Source organism: Oreochromis aureus, linkage group 6 (assembly GCF_013358895.1).
Source record: "Oreochromis aureus strain Israel breed Guangdong linkage group 6, ZZ_aureus, whole genome shotgun sequence".
Classification (NCBI taxonomy): domain Eukaryota; kingdom Metazoa; phylum Chordata; class Actinopteri; order Cichliformes; family Cichlidae; genus Oreochromis; species Oreochromis aureus.
In genome coordinates, this window is record NC_052947.1 from 25,498,215 (window position 1) to 25,513,098 (window position 14,884).

A 14,884-nucleotide genomic window follows, 5' to 3' on the forward strand; every position below is an offset into this window, starting at 1 on the left:
CCACTCAAACAAAACAAAACACTGATAGATATATGTACGTGTTTTTATTCCTTGTCAGGCACACACACACACACACATGCAAAACAAAAACATAATCTCAGAGAGATTGAGAGAGCTTTTGATCTGAAATTACCAATCCATTTTTCAAACCTCTTCCTTTTAAATTTTCACCCACTACTTCCAAAACCCCACCCTTAGATAGCGAGCTGAAACCAACGTTGTTTATCACATCTGCATCCCTCTTAAATCTATAAAAGCGAGGCAGTAAAAGCAAATTGCATCTTCAGACTATAGCATTATGATGAATAAAATCTAAAGAGAATAAATGAATAAGTAAAGGTGTTTGGCATCCCTATTGCTAAGACAGTTTTTTGAATACATCTCTGCTGTTAACGGGAAGCCACCCACCTTTCTAATGCACTCAAACGAATCATTCACAGCTGGAGAGGGACAACGGACCACATGTGGTAAAGTGTGTTTCTTTTTTTCTGAAAATCACAGATAATATCACGTGGTGTCACAGATGTCATGGTTCCCATGGTAACTTAATACATTCATTGAGTGGTACATCAAGGAAAGAAATGTGAATACGCAGAAACGTGTACGCTTTACAGCACAAACACAATGTAGATTCAACAAGTGCCACTTAATAATGACCTTGTCTTAATGACACCACTCGTAAAACACACACATGAAAAAGATCTCAGAAAAAAAACTTTAGTAACTAGCCTAACTCGCTGCTCTCAGAAGCAACAAAAAAGTGTTGGGCATGAAAAACATAAAAGAAAATCATATCAATAACTGCACAGCTAATAAATTTGAATAAAAAAATAAGGATAAGTGGATAAGTGGATTTTTTTTTTTTTGCACCGATACAAATTTCCTGTCACCACAGCACCTGCTTCCTGCGAGGACATCATTAGAACTGCAGTATTTTTTTTGTGACTACATTAATATCTGTCTTTTATAACCTCCCAAAGGAGAGCTGCACTTTTTCACTGCAGGTGTACATTTTTCTGTAATATCTCTTCTATGACAGCTGATACTTTTAGATATGCCCGTCTGGTCTAATAGGGCGATGTATTTCTGATAAAATACTTAGATAGCATCAGGCTTTCTAAGAACAGAAAAAGCACAAAAAGTTGACAAAGTCAAGGGCAAAACAAGCAAGGTAAGACACTGCAGAGCTCTTTAAATAGAGCAAGCACACAGAGGTGGGCGTGCGTAGCCTGCAAACACTGATACACACAAGTGCAGTGGACATGCACACAAACAGAAACACATGCAGTACACTTATCATCTTAAAGTCATTTTGAACACACTCCTTATAGCCCCATCTATAGGAACTACAACTTTGTGTTTACAATAGACCTTACAAATCTTTATTAAGATTGCAGCTAATGTTTTATTAGAGTGTGGCAGAATCTAAATCTAAAGATTCACAGGTCACAGGTTTGCACTAGAAAGGACTTTTCAGGCATGAAAGTAATGTAAAAACAGTCATGTGATCCACTTGTGATGTTAATGCTGATAGCCTAATCAGCATTTACATCACAAGTGGATCACATGACTGTTTGAATACAGGTGATGGTGAATAAAGGTGAAGCTCAACATTACTTAAATGCCTGAAAACACACACATAAACACACACACACCTTTTTTGTAATCACCAGCTGAAGTCCAAAGTTTTACTCCTTTACTGTTGCATCTTATGTCAGCACTGTTTTCAGCCCCAGGTTATACCTTTGTGCTGACAAGCATCTGCCCTGTTAATGTTTTCCTTAACAACTGTGCTCACACTGGTTTGTTAGAAGACATAAGGTGTTTTCACCAATGAACCGCAACCCTGATGTTTTCTAGATACAGAGCATCTGATGACCAAGGTACATGTAAAAACACAAGTCTCCTGCTCAGTCAAATGGAAGCTAGCCGGTCTTTATCCTGTCAGTTGTTTGTGTGATGCTGGATTGCCAAAAATGTATGAATCAAGTGTATTATTTCCTGCTGTTTGCTACGACTGTGGAAAGTATCTGTTTACCTGTTTATGTATGAGAACACCTACACGGCAAACAACCTGACTGAACCTCACTGAGATAATTCTGTCTCTTAAAAACCACAAAACCCTGTCAGTAAACCGCCCATTAGAAACCAGTGTTCCCACTTCCTCTTTACATTTGTATTGTGTGTACATAAGCGCGTAGACAAATACAGCGCTTTTTCTGCACTATGCTATTAAAACAGATGCAGGCAAACAAAGAGCCGTGCTGGTACTTCTACACGTGAACACAAAGGTACAAAAAGCCTGTGCATGCAGTATTGTTAAAGAAACGCTGCTACCCTGCCAAATGCCTCCCCTACAAACACAGACAAAGGACTAGTTGCTGTATTGTTATCTATATGATTTTAGCCTGCATGCTCCCTCTCTCTCTGGTGTGGTGTGAAGACTGTGTCTTGGGGAATCAGAAGTAGGCCGAGTCAGTGGATGCGCTCATTTCATATAATATCACTGTGGGGGATCACAGCCAAGGACATTCTTACTTCAAATTGCCATGGTAGGGACTTTCAGATATAAAGAATTAATCAGATTTTAAGCAAAATGGGATTATAAAGAAGAGACAGCACAGGTCAGCTAAGCTGTGATTCATGAGGCTAAAATACATCTCTAAAGAACTTGTTACGCTTGGACGTCAGGGGTTCATACCCTACATTTGGGAAAATTAAAAAAGCAATTAATGGCGGGAAAATGAGGATGAAGTATATGTAGTATAAATGAAATATGACTAAGCTGTAATGATACATAAAAATAGCTTGGCCTAGTTTTATTTCATGGGTCTATAGAGTAGCTGAATAGCGCCTTTGGTCTGTCCTTTCTGTCACTCATAAAATTATTTTATCACTGATATAAAGTGCCCTAAGACTTTTTCACACGTGAACCATAGATAATGTCATGTGAATCAGGTCAAGACACTGTCGGAAGCTGTCCTTTCTCACATGTAACAAAGAGCCGGAGCTAGATTGCGTCAGCCACTATCTCACTAATGGGAATACATCGTTGGGTTGCAGTGAGCAATGGGAGTACAGGAGCCCGGCAACTACTCAGTAGCTGTAAATTTACTGGACTTAAGGCACTATCGGCCCAACTTTGCACAATTGGACTCACATGTATTTTGTACTAGGGAACTGGCAGGTTAAAGATTGCTTAATGGTGAGTCTCACTGAGTCAGACATTAGTATTTTCCCATGCACCTCCTCTTAATAATGTCTAGAAAGATCTGCTGCAGGGCACATGTGAAAACAACTTTAGCTCACCAACAGTACACCTTGAAATTGATTCTGTCCAAAATGACACAGATCTGGTGACTGTGAAGATGATAGTGCATTAGACTTTTCGGGGTTAAACGAAATTAGTCTTAATGGAGCTTTTAAGAATATGATGACCTTGGCTTTCTTGTGGTGCCTGTTGTTTTGGCTCATTGATAGACACAAGGACAGCCTAGCTGCTTGCCGATAGTGCAGAGACATACTGAGCTTCTTTATCTGGAAAGCTGATATACGAAGGGGTATGTTACACTGTCTGAGATTAGGACTTCAGAATGGTATAACCGTGCCTGCTTTTCACCATTTTTCCATGATATGAGGCGATATATCATAATACACGCATCTATATTCTCTACTATTCATCTGCATCTCAACATTCATTTTTCTGCACAAGAGCCTGAATGATTACCAGTAGCAATGAAGCTTTGTTTGTGGGGCACTGTTCAAAACATAGTGTGGTTACAAAGTGCTGTACAGAAAGCAGTAAAATAGATCACAATCCAAACTCAAAAAGAAAAGTAAACACAGTTAAAATAACAATATATGAAAGCATGGCATAAAACCTGGACAGACAGTGGCAAGACTATGAGAGGCAAGATAAGTAATGAATAATTAACAATAAGAAGAAAAGGATGATAAAGAAATAATAGAGACTACTGTATTATTTATTTAAAAACAACTTTTGGTTAAAGTAAGCTTTGAAGAGTAATTTAAAAGTAGATGCAGAGTTTGTTAAGCTTTAATAAACTCACAAAACTAACAAGATTACTACCAAAGGCAACAAGAAATTCTTCTTTGTATCTTTTGCCCCTGCTTTTTAAAATATTGCAAACATAAAAATAAAGGTTAGGAACATGACACATTAGCTATTCCAAATAAATGTGCAACCCACTCCTACATTACCCTTGTCTCATTTGCTTATTAATATTCCACACAGCCTCTTCTGTTTCCATCAAGCAACCAGAATGCAGCTGAATTAGTTGATTTCAGGCACCTGTTTACATCCGACACTCAGGAGCATTTAGGCAGATGACCCACGGGTCACACGCCATAAACTAATCCCTGGCTCCCGTCCTATATAAATAATAAATACACGCATAGCTTAATGCAGCCCTGAGCAGTTACAGTCTATTAATTTTACTGCTACATATTGGGCAATCCAATATATACCACCCACTTAGCTCACAGCTAGAGGTGTGATTAATATAAAGACTGGTCAAAATAATATAAACACCTGTCAGCATAACACAAAGGAGCTGAACAGCATCACAAATAATCATAAAGCTGAATCACAATATATAGGCTACCTAATTACGTGCAATTAGCTGCACTTTTACTGCTCAGTCCTCTGAAGTGTTATAATTGCTCTGAGCTCGGTTATTTTTAATAAGCTTCTTTTCCTTTGAAAACAGACAGGAAGCTGGGCTAGCTGTGTTAGATGGGGCTGCCACTGGGTAAATGTATTGCAGATCTAACAGCGGGTTCAAATCAGATAGCATCCACCTCTGCACACATAAGTGAGAGAGAAAAAATCATGCATATTCATTTTGCCACCAATGAAACTGAAACTGAAAGGGATGCTAATAATGATAATTATATTTTTTATCCATACCCTGGTTAGACTTTCGTGATAGTCCTACCTTTTAAACGACTTGGCCTTGCACGCCTACGGGAAACAAGCACTGAGACTTGGTTAAATGCAGTGCAGCTACATATCTACATAGAAAACACATAGAAAAGTAAATACTACAGTAACTGGAGTTTTCGCCGTTACTCTTATGTTAATGTAACGGATCAGAGCCAGAACCGCAGGTCACAGCTCACTCCTCGTCAAATAAAAGAGGAAAGCATCTCAACCTGTTGCTTTTGAGGAAAGCTGTTTGTCGGTTTTGCAGCCACTCAGAGCGACAATACCAGGAAACATGAGGCGGCAGCTGCTGTTGTGAGGAGGGCTGGCCTCACGGTAATGACTGGAGTCAGGTAACCGCCGGACAGACCGACTCTGGTCCTCCTCACACACGCATACACTCCAAAAAAAGCGGGTTTGGAAGCGCAGGAGAGCGCCGAAAGGCAGGACTCTTTCACTTTTTCGAGCGATGCTGCGACTTTCTGTTCGACGAGGACTTTATTCGCTTTCAAAGTAAAAAGTTTCACACATTTGACGACGCGTCGTCCAGCCTTCATGTGACGAGTGTCACATTTTGGGGCCAGCTCCGCGCTGAAGCTACTCAGGTGTTCAGTTACACTACCCGGGGAAGTTTGTGTCGCATTTTTTTTTTAACTCTTCTTGCTCTCTTCTTAAAATTTATTGAGCCGGAAGAAGGGTCGCTTTTTTTCTCCCCGCATTTTTTTTTAAACTTTTCTATTTTGTGTAATTCAGCTTTCCCACTGTGTTGGACTTATAATATCAAGCGGGCAAGCCTGAGCTGGTGAGTAACAGCGTAATATTTTCATTTTCCCCGTGAATATTCTTTGCATGATTTGCAACAAGAGTTTGGTGTACGTGGTCGGTTGACACCTTTTGAGCCTGAGCCAAGAGGTGGAAGTGAGCCCAGCCAGAGTGTTGGGACAGCCCATGCTGCTGTTGACTTGTCTGACCTCTGTTAAGCATTGCACATTAATGAGTTACCTTTTGATTAAAGCCATTAAGAAATAATTTAAAGGGGTCGCTTGTGTTATTTTCGGACACTCTTTAGTTTCTTTTATCCTGATCCAGAAACATTAATACAACTCACAGAGAAAATGTTGGTCCTGCATATTAGGACTTCTTTATCATTTAAAAAACTTAAAAAAACAAAAACTTTTCACAGTTAAGTATCAGAGTAGTTGCGTCTCTGTTCTCCAATATCTTTCTATCAGTTTTGTGGGCTAGGCTAATTACACCCATGAGGCACAAGTCTGCAGTTCATTTAGAGTAGCTTCAAGAAATGTGGTTTGAGATAGAGGCTCCATCTTTTTGCATGTTTGTAGTTATTGTTGCAGCTGCATGTCACCAGCGGTGCTCGCAGACACCCCGCACACGGATACACAGCAGGCAGATTTTAAGGTGTGCGTATCAGATCAACCACACATTTGTTTTTTCTCGCTCTCATGACTCACCAACAACAACATTGCTGTTTCATCATTTTCACCAACAGCCATGCAGGATCTGTGTTCTGAGTTTCGCTTTTAAACAGCCAGTATTTAACTTGCAGCCTATCAAACAAAGGCTGCTTAGCATGCAGCTGAGTATACTGATTTACAAGCCGAGCGCCCAGCAGGAGCTCCTGACATGGCTCGTCTTCTGTCAGGTTGAAGAACTGAGGGCCTTGAGGCCATTTCCAAAGGGTGTTGCTCACCTCTGGCTTCATTTGGCTCTCTGGAAAGAGCTTTCGTCAAGCCTGCTTTTTGATTTAAAATAAGAATCTCTATGTGGGATGTATGGAAATATAATGTTATCAGCCAAAGAGTATGGATAAGCACTGCTTTTTTAACACAACTATAAAGAAATCCTGATTTAGTTTTCAGTTTCTGTCCTGGGAAATTGTGACATTAACTTAAACTGTTGTCACTCACAAAGAAACCAAAGGTGTAATCTATAAATCTCCTAATGTACTGCGCTTTATATTAGTTATGCTGCTATAACTGATCAGAAAACGTTCCTAACATTTTATTGTATTTGCATTTATTGTTATGTGAGTCGTGGCTTGCAGCGAAATGAGATTTAGACTGAAATGTCAACCACGAGCAAGTTGCGCTGCATTCAGCTGCTGTCACATTTTCATCTGTTTGATTCCAACTTGTGTTATTCTGCTCTTGTACAGTGACAGTTTTATTTTTATCTTAAATAACCATTAAACTCGCTAATGTCTTCTGTGAGAAGCCAGACAGCACATCTGTCTAAGATAGCCTCAAAATGTTCCACATTATGTGGACACAAATGAAACATGCATGAAGGGTATTTTTTAGTTTCATGCTTTTAATGGTGTGGATGTCTTTGTGGCATTTTGGCTGTCACAGCAGTCTCTCTTGCTTTGTGCCATAGTAATAAAGCCAACTCCTGTGTAGCAAAAAGTGATGGCCTGTTTGTTGTTGTTCAGCTGAAAAGTTTTATCTTTGATGCACAAACAATATACCATAGCAGCCAGATCGGCATGCACGTCGCTTGCAGAGCATTTAGATTTTATATGAATCTGCAGAAAGGCTACACAAATGTGCAAAAAGGAAGAGAGAGCGGGCTGTTAAAGGCAGATAAAAGGGCAGGAGAGACTGTGTGGTCGTCAGCACCACCAATCAAGAGTTTTATCTTTTCAAATCCTGTTGAAAAGAGCAGTGGAGAGTTAGACTCTGACAAGGCAGAGGGAGATTAAAAAACAGAAAGATAAAGGGGAGGAGACAAAAGTGTAGCTGGGAGTGATGAAACCCACCACTTCTTTGCTTGGCAAACTGGGGTGATGGATGAATTTCCAGCAGGAGGGAAATTCCTCACTGTCAAATCGCCTCCAGCATTTCTCTGTGAAAGTCTGTCCATCCCTGGTTTAAGTGAGATTGGATTTACACATTTCTTTGCCCCTCACTGAAGCATTGACACCAGAAACCAACTCCTCCATGATTGTTAGCACATTGTCAAATTTTAGCTGAGCTTTTTACACAAGTGCAACTTTTTCCATTAAAAGTATGTTCTGTGGAGCTTTGCCTGATTAATGATTCCGCCTGCTCACTGTGTGGTACTGCCAGTGCTTGGGCGTGCTACCTCACACACACTCTGTGCCTCATGTTTCTATCTCGGTGTGCAAAATGCACATCTTGCTTCAGGTTATTATTTTGGCTAAACAGAGAATTAGACTCAGATTGCAGAGCATGGGCAGAGCTGGTTCCTGTGCAAACAACAGATTACTATGATAATGGTCACATGTAAAGCTTTTTTTTTAGTCTTTCCTATTGCGACTGAAAGGTCTCAGCATTCTACTATCATTTAGTTTAGGTTTCATTTGCCAGTATTTTAATTTTAGCAACTAGAATTCGAATTTTAGGCAAAGCTGTTGTGGTTATTCCCACTATGACTTTATGACTCATACTGCAGTTCCTCCACCAATTAGTTATTGCATCAAAGACATCATAAATGGAGAGATTCTTACTTAGTTCCTAATATGGGCCAAGCTTTAAAACAGAACTTAAAAGCGTCTTCGGTTAGAGCCTTCCAGCTTTTTGCACAGCTATGTTTTTAAAACTTGACATGCCCTGTTTGTAACACAGGCTTTCTTGTTAGAAATCTTTTTGCCCAAGCCAGCATAACCTTCAAGATATAACCTAGTTTAACTTTTCAGATTTTAGGAGTAAAGACATTGATTTGTGTGAAAAGGATGGATTCTCCCTTTAAGAAGAGTTAATCATAGAATATTGTTTCCTAGTTTGCTTATATGACCTTCTAGGATGTTTCAGCAATATGTCACCGTGTCACTCTGAACATGCCTCACATGGCAGCCATACCCTAATACTGAGCTATCAACAGTGGTATAAGATTCATCTTTTTGTCAGGTCTCTTTAGCTTGTCTTGTTCAGGCACAGACGACTGTTTTTCTCTTCAAATCAACGCCTGTGTGTGGTATTCCTTTCATTTGCAATAATTTGTTGACTTAAAGCCTCAGAAAATCCTCGCTGACAGTACGAACAGGGAGGGGGTGGATGGAAAAACATTTACTATCTTCAGTTTACTGGGTAAAGAGTAAAGATTTCTTTCTTTTGTCTGCACAAGAGAAGTATTAATCAAGCGGTCAAGGATTAGGGAGTTAAGTAATGTGTTATGGCAGCGAAGGAGTCTGAGGAGATAACAAGAAATATCAGAGCTGCGTGAAAGCTGTCTGAATACTTTAGCTTCTTAGCCTGCCAGCATTTAAAACATCCCTCTAATGCATTTCTTTTTAAATTGTGGTGTAAGATTGCAGTCTTCATTAACATGTCGCCTGTGCCTTTGTGGCTTTTATCATATGTCAAACGTTAGAGGAAAGTAAACTTGTAAAATTCAAATTTATACATAGAAAAGGAATGTTAATGAACCACCACAGGATAATCTGGCCTTTCTGATGGACATAAAATGGTAACTATTAATTAACAGCAAATTAAGCTGCTGCTTGTGCAAAACTGTTGATCATTTAAGTACATTTTCAAGCAAAAATCCAAAAAGGTTATCTGAATCAGTGTCTCAGTTGTGATTTTTCTTTGTGTTACTCTTTATGTGATAATAAATTAACAACACAAGCGCTCCATGACAAACCTTGTGCTTTTGGAAATGTGGGAGGGTGATACGAACCAACCAACTGATCAATAATGGAGAGCAATGAAAGTAACTGCTAGCTGCAGCTCTGTTCCAGAAACTAGAAGGATTTGGTGTTTCTATTCATCTGCAAATGAAGCAAAGATGATAACATAAGTAATAAAACCACAAGATATCAGAAAAAACAAAACAAAAAACCCCCACAGTTGTGGTTACTAGGTTACAAAGTCAGGTTGGCCATCAAGCAAAGCACAGATGTAACAAAAGTAGGGATGCACCGATACCGATACTGGTATCGGGTATCGGGCCGATACTGTAAAATGTGTGCGTGCATCGTACTCGTAAAAGTTAACCGATACCATGAACCGATACTAATGTAGCCCGGATGGGAATTTGGGAGTGGATACTCATAATTCCCATGGACTTAAACGCCACGGTAACATAAGGTGTTCACAGTTGATGTTATGTGATGTAACTCTACCCTGAATGTAATTTGCCCTGTAATATGTCGCAAGGTAAATACAGGTAATTAGAGCAATCAAACTGTTATGTTAATCATAAAAGTATTATTTTATGGTATGTAACTCTGAAGGAGTTAAAATATTTTTCAGAGTTCTCATTTTCTGGAGGCCCGTGAAGGTAGCATAAACGGGACCTGTGTATCTGTTGCAATGGAGGAGGAGAAGAGAACGGCATGGAGAGATGAACGAGGTTAGCTGAACCAAAGTGAGAGACCCGGCTAGTTTTACTGAGGTTAACCAGCACAAAAGAGTGTGTGACTAGAAAGCTGACCGTGTGGAGAGCTTCACAACAGAGTGTGGGTGAAGTGACTTTTTGTTTCAACGGTCGCACCACCGTGGAAAACTGTTTCCAGCCACGACCGCCGAGGCTAAAGGCTGCTTTTCGCCAGGAGGCAGCCGCTATGGACTGTCGGAGAGCTGGACAGTGACTCGCTAACGTGCTGTAGCAGAGACAGCATCGGGTCCCGCAAGGAGTGGATTTATTGTGGGACTGGTGAACGGCGATCTACCGGGCAACGGAACTGTAAGTCAGACTTTGTGCTCTTACTGGGGAGAAGAGGATTTTTCTCCATCGTCCGGCGTGAGCAGCAAACAGGCCTGCAACAAGTGTGAATGTGAGTGTGTGGAGCCCATGTGTGAATATTGTGTGTTTAGTGATTTATATAACGTGTTTTGGAGTGTATATTAGTGAGTCACTTACCAAAAGGTGATAACATAAGTTGGGTTTTTAATATAATTTGAAAGGGAATTATGTCATTTATACAGTGTATTTCATTTGGTTAAGGAGTTGGAATATCATTTGAGTTTAAAAAGGGATGTGTTGTACAGTATTTGTCTCTGCCCCACGTTCAGTAAACGTTTCGTTTGTTAAAGAGTTGTCTGGGGTCGTTTCTTTACTACTGGTTAAGTTTAACTTGTGTGTGTGGTAGAAGTATCGGTTTTTGTACTCGGTATCGGCAAGTACTCAGATCCAAGTATCGGTAACAGCACCATAACAATTAAAACAATGTGGTAATCTTTATCTGAAGTATTGGATGTTTAAAACACTGGAATTGCATGGTTGCAAAATAGGAACTGGATATGTTTTTGATTATGTGCACTAAAGTGGTTTAACAAAACAGCCCATTTAAAAAAAACAAAACTGAAAGGACTGTGTCCACATTTTTGGTGAGTCTGTGTCTTTGTGGTGGGAGAAGCTGAAGTGTTCTCACATTTTTGTGATGCCAGAAATCTGTCTAATGTTAGGCATCCTTCCATAGCTGCAGCCAATGTGTGATGCTCTTGTCTAGTCAATTATATGGTAAACCACATCTTATCACTGGCACTTCACAACTAATTTGGAAGAACCTCACCTGTAGCTGAATTGCACAAACTGCCAGTGACAGATCTACATCCCACACTGAAAATTTAACTGATGTACCAGGCTTAGTTTGTCTGTAGGGGCTTGGTGGCTGTGGTGTAGTCCTGGCAGAAATGCTTATTGCAATCACAGCATAAACACGGTATTTCCATCATCAGAGGGGGTTGACATGTGTTGCTTTCTTTTGCTGCCTAGAGGTATATGTCCTTGTCCGCTATTCAGTAAAATATAATTAGTACAACTACTGTTACAGTGCTCGGTCAAGAAAGGTCCTATGCTCTTGTGTCTGCCCCTCCCAGTAAAGAAAGGTCCAGAACACATGATGATGTCTGTACCTGGAAACCCTTCCATATTACTTGTTCCCTTATTATTGAAGTTTACTTTGTATAATTGTTTGCAGTCACGAGTTTTTATACCAGTTAATGTTCAACATGGACTTTTGAAGTTGCATTAAACCCCTTTTCTGTGTCTAATGGTAACCATGAGAGATTGTAAGCTGGTACTTTTTTGGTTATTTGAAGAAACGTGTGTATCATACCTGCTCTGAAAGGTTTTGTTCTTACTGGACTCTTCACTCTAATTGGATTTCTATCAATAAGTCTAACTAGACACAGAGCTTGTCTAGCCTGTTTAGTGTGGTAAAGTGTTATTGACTGAGCTGCTATTGAAACCCTGCTATGTTGAGTGCTGAGAACCTCGCTAAGCCTATACTCCTGCTACAAAAGACTTTTCAAGCATATATGGCTGGAAATAATATTAATTTACATCATTTTGATAGATTTCAGTACTGTAAAGAACCAAACATTCTTGTACAGAATATAATGGTGTAGATTAAGTGTTGGCTGTATTTAAAAATTTTCCAACCAGCTAGGCTCAGTCCACAAACTGACAAGCTAAGGGACCTTAACAAAGAAAAAAAAATCATTTCACAACTTGCTGCCACTAAATTAACAAACAACGGGGAAAAAATGAGTCAGTGATGGAAAACTATTTATTTGTTGACCTCCATCTAGTTTGCAGCCAGTCATAGAGGCGTCCTCCCTAATCAGTCGATTATGTCTGTTGGTGTCAGCAGGTCTGATGCTGCACTCCCAGCAGATCACAGCAAAGTATAGTGCACTCACTAAAGGACTTCTGGAGAAATCTCCAACATTAGCTGCTCTTGTTAAAGGATCTGAACTTCCTTAAGAAACAGAGCCCGCTCATCTCCTTGTATGCAGCCTTAACTTGTATACAGCGCTGGTCTTCCAGTTTAGTCCGTTGTTGATGTGGACGCCCAGGTACTTGTACTCTTCCACCATATCAACATCCTGCGCCAGGATAGACATGGGTTGTGTAGCTGTCCTCTTCCTTCTGAGGTCATCTCTCTGGCCTTATTCACATTCATAAGCAGATTATTTCTCCCAGACCACTCCACAAAATCACCCTCTAGTGTTGTGTACTCCTCCTCATGCCCATAACTAATGCATCCAACCACTGCAGCATCGGTTGTACTGAAAGTCTGAGGTGTACGAGAAATTGAGACAGCATGACCTGTGGAGTTTTATGTACCTCGTATTATGAGTGGGATCCTGAACCAAGGAGGTAATATTTTGATAACTTGTTCAACATTTTGGAGTATATGAGTGAATAAGGTCATGGTTTCTTAACGTGGTTTCTTATCTACCTCTTAATTCTTAAGCTTCATTGTATTTCAAATAATAAGCATTATGTGATTTACAAAATAATCCCTTTTATTTCATTTTGGTGTACTGGTGCAGCATCATCTTTTGTCTAAAATGAGCAGTTTTAGCTCTTGAACCTCTCCTTAAGCCAAGATGATTATATTATGAGTTTTCCCAGTCCAACATCATACATCACCCCAACCGGTCGCAGCAGATGGCCGCCCCTCCCTGAGCCTGGTTCTGCCGGAGGTTTCTTCCTGTTAAAAGGGAGTTTTTCCTTCCCACTGTCGCCAAAGTGCTTGCTCATAGGGGGTCATATGATTGTTGGGTTTTTCTCTGTATTTATTATTGTGCTATCTACTGTACAATATAAAGCGCCTTGAGGCGACTTTTGTTGTGATTTGGCGCTATATAGATAAAAATGAATTGAATTGAATCTAAGAGTATCCAAGCTCAAGCATTTCAAGCATGAACCTTTGGCTCAATGGGATGTCTTACACATACACCGAGCTTTAAATATGAGCACCCAACATATTAATAGTGTGTGTGTGAATGAGAGAAAGTTGGAGAAATTGTAATAGATCCCCTTTAAGTGGAAAAGAAAATCAAGATGAACAACATTGTACTCTACCCAAGGAGTGGTTTGGAGCAAAGGCCAGGGGACAGATGTATAAAACTGTGTAGATTCACATCTAAGTGTGGACAGAGGAAGAAATGTGTATATAGATTCTTCAAAACATCTGTTCATCTTCATCTACAAGCCCCATTAATTGAAATCCCGAGCACCAAATTAAAAATCAAGAAACTCAGAGAAGTGGAGAAAAGCAGAACTGCTTTATTTGATGTTCTTACTATCAGGACTGAACAAACACTACTGAAGGAAAAGAGCTCTATGCAATAGCAAAGGAACCAGGCAGGGGTAAAAAAAAAAAAAGAAAGAAAAGAAGAAGTGGTCAGACTACAAATGTGAGGCAAAAAAGCATATCAGCACAAAAAAAGCTTGAGGGCAAGATGAAGAGGAGCGGCAAACCCTGTTTTATCTGTGATAGCTCACTCCACTTCTGTTTAGAGCCACACAGCTTTGGGTGGCTCTAAGAGCCCGAGATGAAGACGGAGACACAGGTGCACAAACTGTTGAATGTTTTTATCAGATAAGGTTTAGATAAATAAGGCAGTTAATTATTTAGCCTAATAAGCTATTCCACAATGCCAGAGCAGCCATCTCTATGGACAGTCATTATGAACCATCATGAATGCAGCTGTTTATAACAATTATACAAGTATGAGTGTGTGTCTGTGAGAATATGTGAGATGTGCATTTTTCTTTTCTTTTTTTCGTAATGGTGAAAAATATGTTGTTAAAAGGAGAATGTTAGAGAAAACATTAGGTCCTACAACACATCCCTGAGGAACTCCAAAGGTCAGCAGAGCAGAGTCACTCAGTGAACAGTAGAAAAGGGTTGTTAAAGTGACAGATTCCCTAACTGTCTATGACTACGTTTAAAAAATATGAGTTTAAAAATGTTAGACTCTTTGGTAGGGTAAACCAGGTTTGCCAAACATAATGCCCCGGGGCCAGAATCGGCCCGGCAAGGACACTTTGAAAAATGTGAAGCTTAAATTGTAGACTTTTTCATTTTTTCCCCACTATCTGCTATATGAATTTATCTATAGTAAATGTTTTGTTTTCTACAATGGGCCCCCATTGAACAAAAAAGAAAAAGAAGAGAATTTTTTCTGTGAATTAACAAAAACTAGCTATGCTACC

The 14,884-nt window shown here is 39.8% G+C and overlaps 2 protein-coding genes across 8 annotated transcripts in view; one reads left to right on the plus strand and one right to left on the minus strand.

Moving 5' to 3' along the window:
• LOC116321410 (phospholipid phosphatase-related protein type 5-like) overlaps positions 1 to 5,091 on the minus strand; it is a 63,117-nt gene extending 58,026 nt beyond the window's left edge. Inside the window, exons 1-2 of one of the 3 annotated variants that reach the window (XM_031741250.2) lie at positions 4,959 to 5,091; positions 409 to 488 (exon numbers count right to left, since the gene is read on the minus strand). The gene's annotated coding sequence lies outside the window, so the exon portion shown is untranslated. Of the gene's footprint in view, positions 1 to 408; positions 507 to 4,958 lie in introns of those variants that run through there. The other 2 variants (XM_039613754.1, XM_039613753.1) reach the window with 2 other exon arrangements.
• A 119-nt stretch (positions 5,092 to 5,210) lies between these two features.
• palm3 (paralemmin 3) overlaps positions 5,211 to 14,884 on the plus strand; it is a 33,756-nt gene continuing 24,082 nt past the window's right edge. For 4 of the 5 annotated variants that reach the window (XM_031741159.2, XM_031741158.2, XM_031741162.2 and 1 more), the window contains exon 1: positions 5,305 to 5,747. The gene's annotated coding sequence lies outside the window, so the exon portion shown is untranslated. The other variant, XM_031741160.2, reaches the window with a different exon arrangement.